Raw genomic sequence first — 9,306 nt, 5'->3', positions numbered from 1 at the left:
AATTTATATAAATATAAAATCCAAATAATTGTCCACGCATACAAATCAATGGAATTTAAGATCTTGTAATGAAAAAAAATTGAAACTAATTCCCAGTTTGATGTGTTTTAAAAACGTACAGCCCATTTCTGGGTAAACCGAATGAAACTCTCCTCGTCTTGAAAGATTTGCAGCCCAGCAGGGACGATAAAGCAAGTAGGCCTTGTTTGGGTATTTCTTAAAAAAATAGAACTGGGCTAGTCATTTCAGCAAGAAAAAAACACAACTGGGCTCATGATGTGGTAAACATAAATAAAACCCTGGCTAGACAGGCCACAACCCCCGCACAGCCCCATTGTTACCCTGATCCGTCGCTAAAACTAGTATAAATAACAACTGCTTGTTCCTAAAAAAATGTGCGACTTGCTGGGTCCCTGGTGTCAGCCGCTCGTAGTGTAATTCTCTCGTTTATTGACTACGTTGACAATGGCATGAGCCCCAGACGTCCAACCATTAGGAGGAACCATATTTTTGGGCTTGTAATATAGAGGCACTTGCTTGCGTACTGCCATGACGCTGGTGGGTCCCTACTGTCATCCTCTCCATGTACAATCATCTCCTTATTCCTATCGGTTGTTGACGACGTTGACAACGCAAGAGGGCGGCGCACCGCACACAGCGAGCGAACCAAGGCCGCAAGGCGGAGGATGACGGCGAGGCCTCGGACGGAACGAACATGAGCCGTTGAAGGTGCGCCGGTCCAGTCGCAGGTGGAGGGGAGTGCGAGGGTTGACTGGTTCGGGTGCGGGTGCGTGTTGGGGCTGACGTCGCCCGAGAATAACAGGACATGTAGGGGAATAGAGGGAGGGACTGGACAACGTTGGAGGGTACATACGGTAGGGTGGCGGAGGCGCAGCCAACCATGGGAGGCGGGAGCAGGCGGAGCCGACGGGGTGGTTTGGTTTGGGCGGCTGGAGGAAGAAGAAGACAAGAGATAGAAGATACACGACAGATGTTGGATGTCAATCCAACGGCTGGTAGGCAGAATCGTTTGTTGACTGGCTAGTAAGTCGACACCACCTTGGATAGGCTATTTCCTCGCGGGTCCCAAATGTCAGAATCCAAATCTGTCACGGTCATGCGGGCTTTACTATGAAAATTTACAGCCCATTTGATGTGCTAGTTCGAAATAAGTTTGTGGGTGCTGGTGGGGGCTAATCACTTGGCTTCTGTAATGCACAGTGAGCTCAAGCAGCGGGCGAGAGTGATGTTATTTCCCTTGGTTGGGATTTGTTACAATATTTCACTCTAAATTAAACGAATGGCAAGCCATTTGCCTTGTTTCAAAGAAAATATGACAGTCACAGCGGAGTTGAAAAGGGCAGGAACATCTAACTCCAGCTTACAAACTGTACAAAAGCACGAGGGTTAATTGTTCATCAGGTTTACAAAGAAACCAGATTGAAAAGGGCAACAACATCTAACTCCAGCACCGTTTTCGGCAGTCACAGTCAAATGGATTGGTCAGGTCCATAGAACGAACATCCTGGGTCGTAAAATTTACTGGATTATGACCACAATATATTGTAAATAGAAGCCCGACACGTTCAGAAGCTCTTTTGCCCACCTGAAACTCCTTTTTTTGCTCTTCAACATACCCATCAGTCAATTCAGTAAATATATGGGCTTTTGAATTGATTTTACTATTTACTAATGTGGATGGGCTGTTTTGTCTTGGGCCCAGAGAAACAATTACTACTAGTACAGTGGAGACACTCTACAGCTACCCAGAAAAACAATTACTACTAGTACAGTGGAGACACTCTACCGCTTCTGGCTCCTCCTAGATCATTGAAACGTCTCCCTCTACTGAATGCCGTTATACTTTTGTTCACCGACATGCGGGCCATGCATCGCGCGGGCCCAAATGCCATCCACCAAATTAGAAGGCAGTATGCAGGCGGAGAGTCACCCCGGTCATAGCGCAGCAGTAACGAGCCGTCGTATCACAAAACCCCACCTCCCCGCAGTCTAAGTTTGATGGACGAAGCAACCATCATTTCACTCTTCGCTGAATCCCCTTCATCTGCCACTGTTCTTCTCTCTGAACGAAGGGAAGGTAAGCGGATCCGTGATGTTGGTATATTTTCGTTTAGAGGAAAAAAAGAACTTTTGCAAAGCAGTAACCGATCCTCACTCTCTTTTTTGTTTCATTGTCATTGCGATTGTGTTTTCCTTTCAGTGGTCTCCTAGTATTCGTTAGTTTCATGATGGACCAAGGAGAACTAGGCAAAGATCTGCCAATATTAGAGCAGACGCGGGAGGCTGATCCCCACGAGATAGAGAGCTCCAAGAAGATGGAGGCAACCACCGAGCTGACCCCAGATACGCTCACGGCCACTACTGAGATGGTCAACGCCCCGTTTGAGGTTACAGCCCCTGTGGCACTGCAGGAGCAGTTTTCCCCCTTCGAGGATGTGTCCCCCCCGCCGCTGAGCTGCCCAAGGTGATTTCCTTCTTTGCCGATCTTGATTGTGTTGTTTCATCTAAGTGTGTGGTGATTTTTTTAGAAAAGGAAGTATGTGGTGATTAATAATGCAAAATTTTATTAGCTTCGATGCCATGCTATACATAGTGGTTTAAATAACTTGTGTTTCTTATACTGAAAAGTAATTCAGAATTTGTTTCTGTTTCAATTAGAGCCCTGATGCAGACAAGGATTGTGTGGTTGTACATGTCACTCGCTATGAGGCGGACGACCTGAATATACGCACTGGGAAAACAAAGTTCTTAGGCTGTTGGATCCTGGAAGCCATTTGCGCTTATACCAATGAAGAGTTGTATTCCAGCCTCACTGTTGTCACGCGTGTTGTCTAGGGTGTACTAAAGCACAAGAAGTTCAAAGCTACTCGTTCATTTATGAGGCATACTGTTCTTGTCAAGCTTACGCAGGAAGATGACGTGGCATGCCTCCACAAACAAGTTTATCAGTGGCAAGGCCACAAGGTTGTCTTCATGAAGGTTCACAGGATTGAGCTGCTGCGGGACGTCCTCGATGATGTTCATGGCAAGGTCCGTCTTGTGTCTAGCCCAAATTAGATCAAGGCATGAAATAGTTGCCCCAGCTAGTGTTTAATAGTAGTTTGGATTGTGTCTAATTATCCGAGCCTTGCCTGTTATCGACCCCTCTAGGGCTAGTACTCTATTTGAATCTGTCTATGGGAACTGCTGCTACTTTTGTGTGCCCGTGAATCATGTGAGAACCATCATAATAGTTGCTGAAACAGATGCGTCGTCACTAGTTTTTTCATGAATATGGCATGGTAAGACATAAGTTGTCACGGTTTATCATACGAGCAGTGTGTGTTTTGATGAAATAGAGCACTCGTTTGAGAACCGTGCGCCGACGTATACATAAGTACTTGTAAACACTGTTGGTGCTACCCCACTTGTAAGTAGTTGTTCAAAACACGACACATTGGCTCAGCTCGCTTCAACACTAGGCTATCGACCAGCTAACAATCAACAATTTGCTGTCTGACATATAAGCAACTATGTATCTTGTTACAGTGGTTCATGCAGTTAATTGAGGCCACAATGTAATAAATTCCAAATGTTCACACGCTAGTCCAGTGCTCATGTGGAACACTCACATTAACTCGTCTTCATAAAAAACTTGAAAAGCATAAGTTAAGCAATTTTATACATCTCAATGATTCATAGAACATAACAAACATATACTAGTTCACAGCAAAAGACAAAGTTGTGAGAAGGTTTACAAATCAGGAAAAAACAAGCAAGGCTTCTCTGAGCAAAGGGCCTCCCGGCAGGCTTAAATTTCCTGGAGTTCACTCTGGTTTTTTCTTGTTGCCACCATTCAGGGTTAGGTTCTCTCATTCCAGAATAACCAATTATAATTGTGGTCTCAGCTGGAATGCTGAACTGAACCATGCAGTGTACTGACCAGCTGAAATGCTTGTGCATTCCACTAAATTTAACCACCGCTATTTGTAGAAATAAGCAGACCACAACGCCTCTTGTCCACGCACCTGTCCAAAAAACCGCCGTGCAGCTGTGCCAGCTAGTCCTCGGTCCATGGATGAACTGGTAGAAAGTGCATTCTGGACTAGGATGCAGTTGTTTTCGCTCGTCCCTGCACTGCAATCAGGAAGTAAAACGTACGAATCAGCTTCTTTTAGATTGCGTTGGTCATTCTACCTTAGTTACTACCAATGTAGGGATACCTTGAGGACGGGAGCTTAGACGATGGCAACGAGGGATAGCCATCTCATTTTGCGCAGTTGTACTAAAACTGAGGTGTGTGCTTTTGATTGCGCAGATAGAAACGATACGGAGACAGACATCCCGAAACGATATGGAGACAAACATCCCTGTTTGCGCAAATATGAAATACGGTTATTTAAACAGTGACAAATATTACTACTTTCCCCCGTTTCCTCTTAGAACCAAGTCCTAGATTCATGCTATAGCTTTCCCATTTTCTTCCCTGTTTGAACCAACGCTTTGAGTCGACTGTATGAACTAGCTTTACTTCTAATAATAGTAGAAGTCTAGGTGGCTTTGGAACAACGGACGGATGTAGAAAAGGATCCACACGAAGGGAGCTGGGGCAGTAGAGCAAGGAAGGTTTCGAAGGAATATATACCTGAGGGTCATCGGCATGTGGCAAAGACGGTGTCGGGAGGCTGCATCTTGGCCACAATACCACAGGGAGGAAGAAGGGGTCGGAGGCCCTCCCGAGCCGGTGGTCTCTCGGAGAGAACGGCATGGTCGCCAATCGGGACGCGCGGGCAGCCGTTGGTCTCCTCCCTCGCCGCCGACGACAGCGTGAACGATGCACCTACACCCCTGCCCCGGTCGAGGTTGTCCGGACGGATTTGTGACCAGCCGTGAGCCGAGAGAGAGTGTGGCCACCTATGTGTTGCTTAGATCTCGAGAGCATGAGAGAGTGAACGAGAGGAACCCTAGTAAAGCAAGCACTAAGGCTCCTGCTTTTATATATAGTGGAGTGATTTTGTTGTACCGGCTTCAAAAAAATGCGCTCCTACATGTACCCACGAGTGGGTGTGAGAGAACTAGTGCGTGCGTGCACCGCTTCTCTTCGTGAGAGTACAATATACTATGCCCAAAGAACGTTCGCCGCAAGAGTAATAGTATAAGTGTGTGACGTGTGAGCTAAAATAAAATGTGCGCGCCGTCTTTTGTTTTTTAGAAGTTTTGAGGGTAGGGTGTGAAGAGCACATATGTGCGTGACGTCTACCTGCAGATAGAAGGTGGGTGTGACGTGCGAGTCTGCGAGAGGACTCGGGAGAGTCGTGACTCATGAGGGTGCGTGTGCGTGAGAGAGAGGGGGGCACGTATCAATGCAATGCATGTGTCCGTAAATCATTATCCAACAAACGTTCGCCACAAGCCTTTTCCTGACGAACGCCGTAAGAACCGTTAGATCGGCATCCGATAGTGTCAGTTTTGCCATGTCATTTAACAGAACAGCCACTCTCCTACACACAAATCTTCCACATGAGTGTTAGCAACTGCAGTATGCTCCCTCCGTTCCGAAATGCAGTGCATATAGCTTTATTGAAAATTCGAACCTCACAAACTTTTACCGAGATTTCGTGTACCAAATTGCACATGTAGAATACCATGTATATATCATTTCATTCATCTTCGAGAGGTAACTATAAAGATGGGTGAGGAGTCTACAAACAAAGACCATCGTATCACCCGCAACAATTTCAAGCATCCTTTAGTGTTGAGGAATATCATAGGAACTCTATATGATATGATTTTTATAGGATTTTTTCCTTTAGTGCAACAGCAGGAAAATTAGAAGTCCCTGGTGACCCCGTGCGCACGGGCCCCCGAGACCCCGTGCCCACGGGCTATCCAGGAAGTTGGTGCTGGAGCACCCCGTGCGCACGGGCCTATACCATGCCCACGGGACCCCCGTGCGCACGGGCCTCCCAGGATGGACGGCTGAGATCCCCAAACCGAGCCCCTCTTCATCTCTTTCGACCCCAAGACTATATAAACCGTACCTAGGGCTATGTTTAGGGTTAGCAAAGTATTAGATGAGATATTGGTGAGCTTTGCTCCTTTTACCTTCCCACTTGTGGAATCAAGGCCCCTTTGGGAAGAATCCTAGTGGATTTCAAGACCTCCTCTAGGAGAAGACTATCTTCAAGACCTCATTTCGTAGGAGTGGGAAGAACTTTGCCATTGTATCTTTCCTTTGATTGTGTTTGTGACTTGTGGATCTTATGTTGCTATCCTAGTGGATGTGTAATTGGGGAATTGTTTGAGTGATTTCCTATTTGTGTTCTTGAGAGTTTGCCCTTTCCCCCCTCCAAGTGTGAAAATATCCCCCTCCAGGATTTCATCCTATATCATTTTGGTATCATGAGCAAGGTTGATTCACATCTTGGAGTCCCATCCCCCCCATTTGCTAGCTTAATTTTGTTGTTTTTTGTCCAAATTCGAAAATCCCCACAAAAATAGCCCAAAAAAATTTCTTGCAATTTGTTGGATCTTGTGAGATTTGGTTGTTTTGATCCACGAATTTGGAGTTTGGCAAGTGGATCTACCCATCTTCCTGCTTCCCCACCTTCCAAATCCTCGAAATTGTCCTTATCTTCGAAAATCCCCACGGATCCGGAGGTTGTCATCCGTTCCCAGCACACCCCGTGCACACGGGCCCTCGAGACCCCGTGCACACGGGACCCCATGCACACAGGCCTCACTTACCCCGTGCGCACGGATCATCCAGGAACTTTCGGCCATCTTTTGTCTGCACCATTTTGCTTCCATACCAACACTCGTGTTCTTCCGCACTATTTCTCGTGGTTGTTTGAGTTTTGGACCGCGGTTTCTCTTGTGTCCTAAGGTGTTTCGGCTACTTAGGCGCATTTGGACATCATCATTGCCGTCACTCGATCATCTACTCGGACACCACACCGGCTTCAACGACTTCATTCTTACCGTACGATCGGACGCTAACCTCAACGACATCTCACCCTTGCTTTTGCATTGATAACCCAAGCCATTTCGCGTCGCTTACCCATCGAGACTAGCAAGTTGAGAATTGCCGGGCCACGCTATTGTGCACCATAGTCATCATGTTACCATCTTAGTGCCATAAGTCTCTCCCGTGCATATCTTACATACTTGTCTCATATCATACTTGGCTCTAGCTTAAAAAAACAAGAAAAGCTTTTAAGCAAAAGAGGAGCAACAAAAAGCTTGTAAGCAATAGCATCGAGCCATTTTTGCATATCATCTTTGACACCTCTTACGTAGCATAGTCAGGATTGAAGACGGCACGTTTCTCTTCTAGGTTGGTGCACATGCGTATCTAGCCCATTTGAGCAATCAAGCTAGCGTCTCTCTAGTATTCGCACAACAAGAGCAGTTTCCTTGGTTGCACATTTTGAGCTCACCCCTTGGTTGTGCGGATCCCATCTATCTTCCGTGTGTGTGTTCCTAGTGATATCATTGGGTTTGATCTATTTGTTTTTACTTGCATTTTTGTGAATCTTCTCAACCTTATCGATATCTTGACTAACATTTGCTTGAAATTTTTGCCACCATCCTAACTGAGCTCCTCCATAAGCCCTTTACTTGTAGGTGTGAGAAACAATTCCCGGTACCAATTCCCCTATTATAGCATCGTGAGATCGTACTTGTTACATCCACAATCTTTGGAAAAGGTAACTTTGGTTTTATTCTCTCATTTTTCCTACTCACCACCACTTTCTCATGATGGATAGGCCGAGTACTTCTACAAACCCACTCTTCATGGAGCAAGATGACGACATGAACTCCTTCGTCACCAAGAGTCACCTCTTTGGTGCACAACGTGCTTTGCATCAAGAGCAACAAGCTATGAGTGAACGCATCGACAACCTTGCCGCCGACTTGCGACTTTCTGAGCAGCGTACAAGGGACTACTTCGACCACAAGCTCGACGATCACAAGCAAGAGAATGACGCAAGGATGGACGAAATTCGTGCTTTGTTGCTCAATCGCTCGTCTTCCACTTCAAGAAGGAGCCGTTCAAGCCGCCACTCTTACTTCACCCTCTCCGGCTCAAGTACACCGTCTTCGAACACTCTTCGACGTGCCGCGTGCAACGAGCATCACCAAACCTCAATCCTCTATGCGACACCGACTTGCAAGAGCATCAATGACGTCAAACCCAAGAAGCCTTTGCGCTAGCACGAGAACGGCAACGTGGCCAACATGAAGAGGAAGAACGCGCGTGTCTACACCAACATGCACAGGATGCCGAGACACAACATCAAGAACAACAACTCCGTGACGAGCAAGCACTTGAGGCACAACAAGATTTACGTGATTCGAGTCGAGCTGTTGCCGACCGAGGCCGTCAAGCCCGTGAACAAGAGGAAGCACTTCATGAAGAAATTCAAGAACAAATATTTCAAGCTCACGTGCATCGTCAAGTTCCTCCTCGAGCTCGCGAAGCTCCCCCACAAGCTCGCCAACACCATCAAGTTCATCGAGAGCATGAAGACAATGGAAATCCTCCACGACAAGAGCAACATGAGGTTGACAACCCTCTGCGTCAAGAGCACCACGAGTTGAACAATCATCTACAACATGGGCGTCATCATCCCCGACCCCAATACAATAAAGAGCAACGCTACGGCAAGCTCAAGTTCACCATGCCCAAGTTCAATGGAAGCAACGATCCCGAAGAGTACCTTTCATGGGCATTGAAAGTTGACAAGATCTTCCGTTTGCACAATTATGAAGAAGAGAAGAAGATCACGATGGCATCCCTTGAGTTCCAAGACTATGTCCTTATTTGGTGGGAATAAGTCATTGAGCGCCGAGAGGCAAGAGGTGATCCACCCATCACTACTTGGGCGCAAATGAAGGATGTCATGAGAGCACGTTTCGTACCTACCTACTACAACCGCGACCTCTTCAAGAAACTCCAACAACTCAAGCAAGGAACCAAGAGCGTTGAAGAATACTACAAGGAGATGGAGATTGCAATGATAAGAGCCAATGTCACGGAAGATGATGAGCAAACAATGGCACGCTTCTTGAATGGCCTCAACCATCCCATCAAGAAGATCGCCGACTTCCAACCATACTGAAATCTCATCGAGCTAGTGCACCAAGCCACCAAAGCGGAACGCCAAGTGCAAGATGACTTCAAATATGCCAAGTACTCGTCCAAGACCTACGGCTTCTCTTATCAAGCTCCCGCGACTTCGGCAACTCCTACCTCAACTAGAGCATCACCAAGTACCGGCGACAAGTCAAGTTACAAGAAGA

Source organism: Triticum dicoccoides, chromosome 5A (assembly GCF_002162155.2).
Source record: "Triticum dicoccoides isolate Atlit2015 ecotype Zavitan chromosome 5A, WEW_v2.0, whole genome shotgun sequence".
NCBI classification, from domain to species: Eukaryota; Viridiplantae; Streptophyta; class Magnoliopsida; order Poales; family Poaceae; genus Triticum; species Triticum dicoccoides.
The sequence above is the reverse complement of the archived record's forward strand: the minus strand, read 5'-3'. Positions refer to the sequence as shown.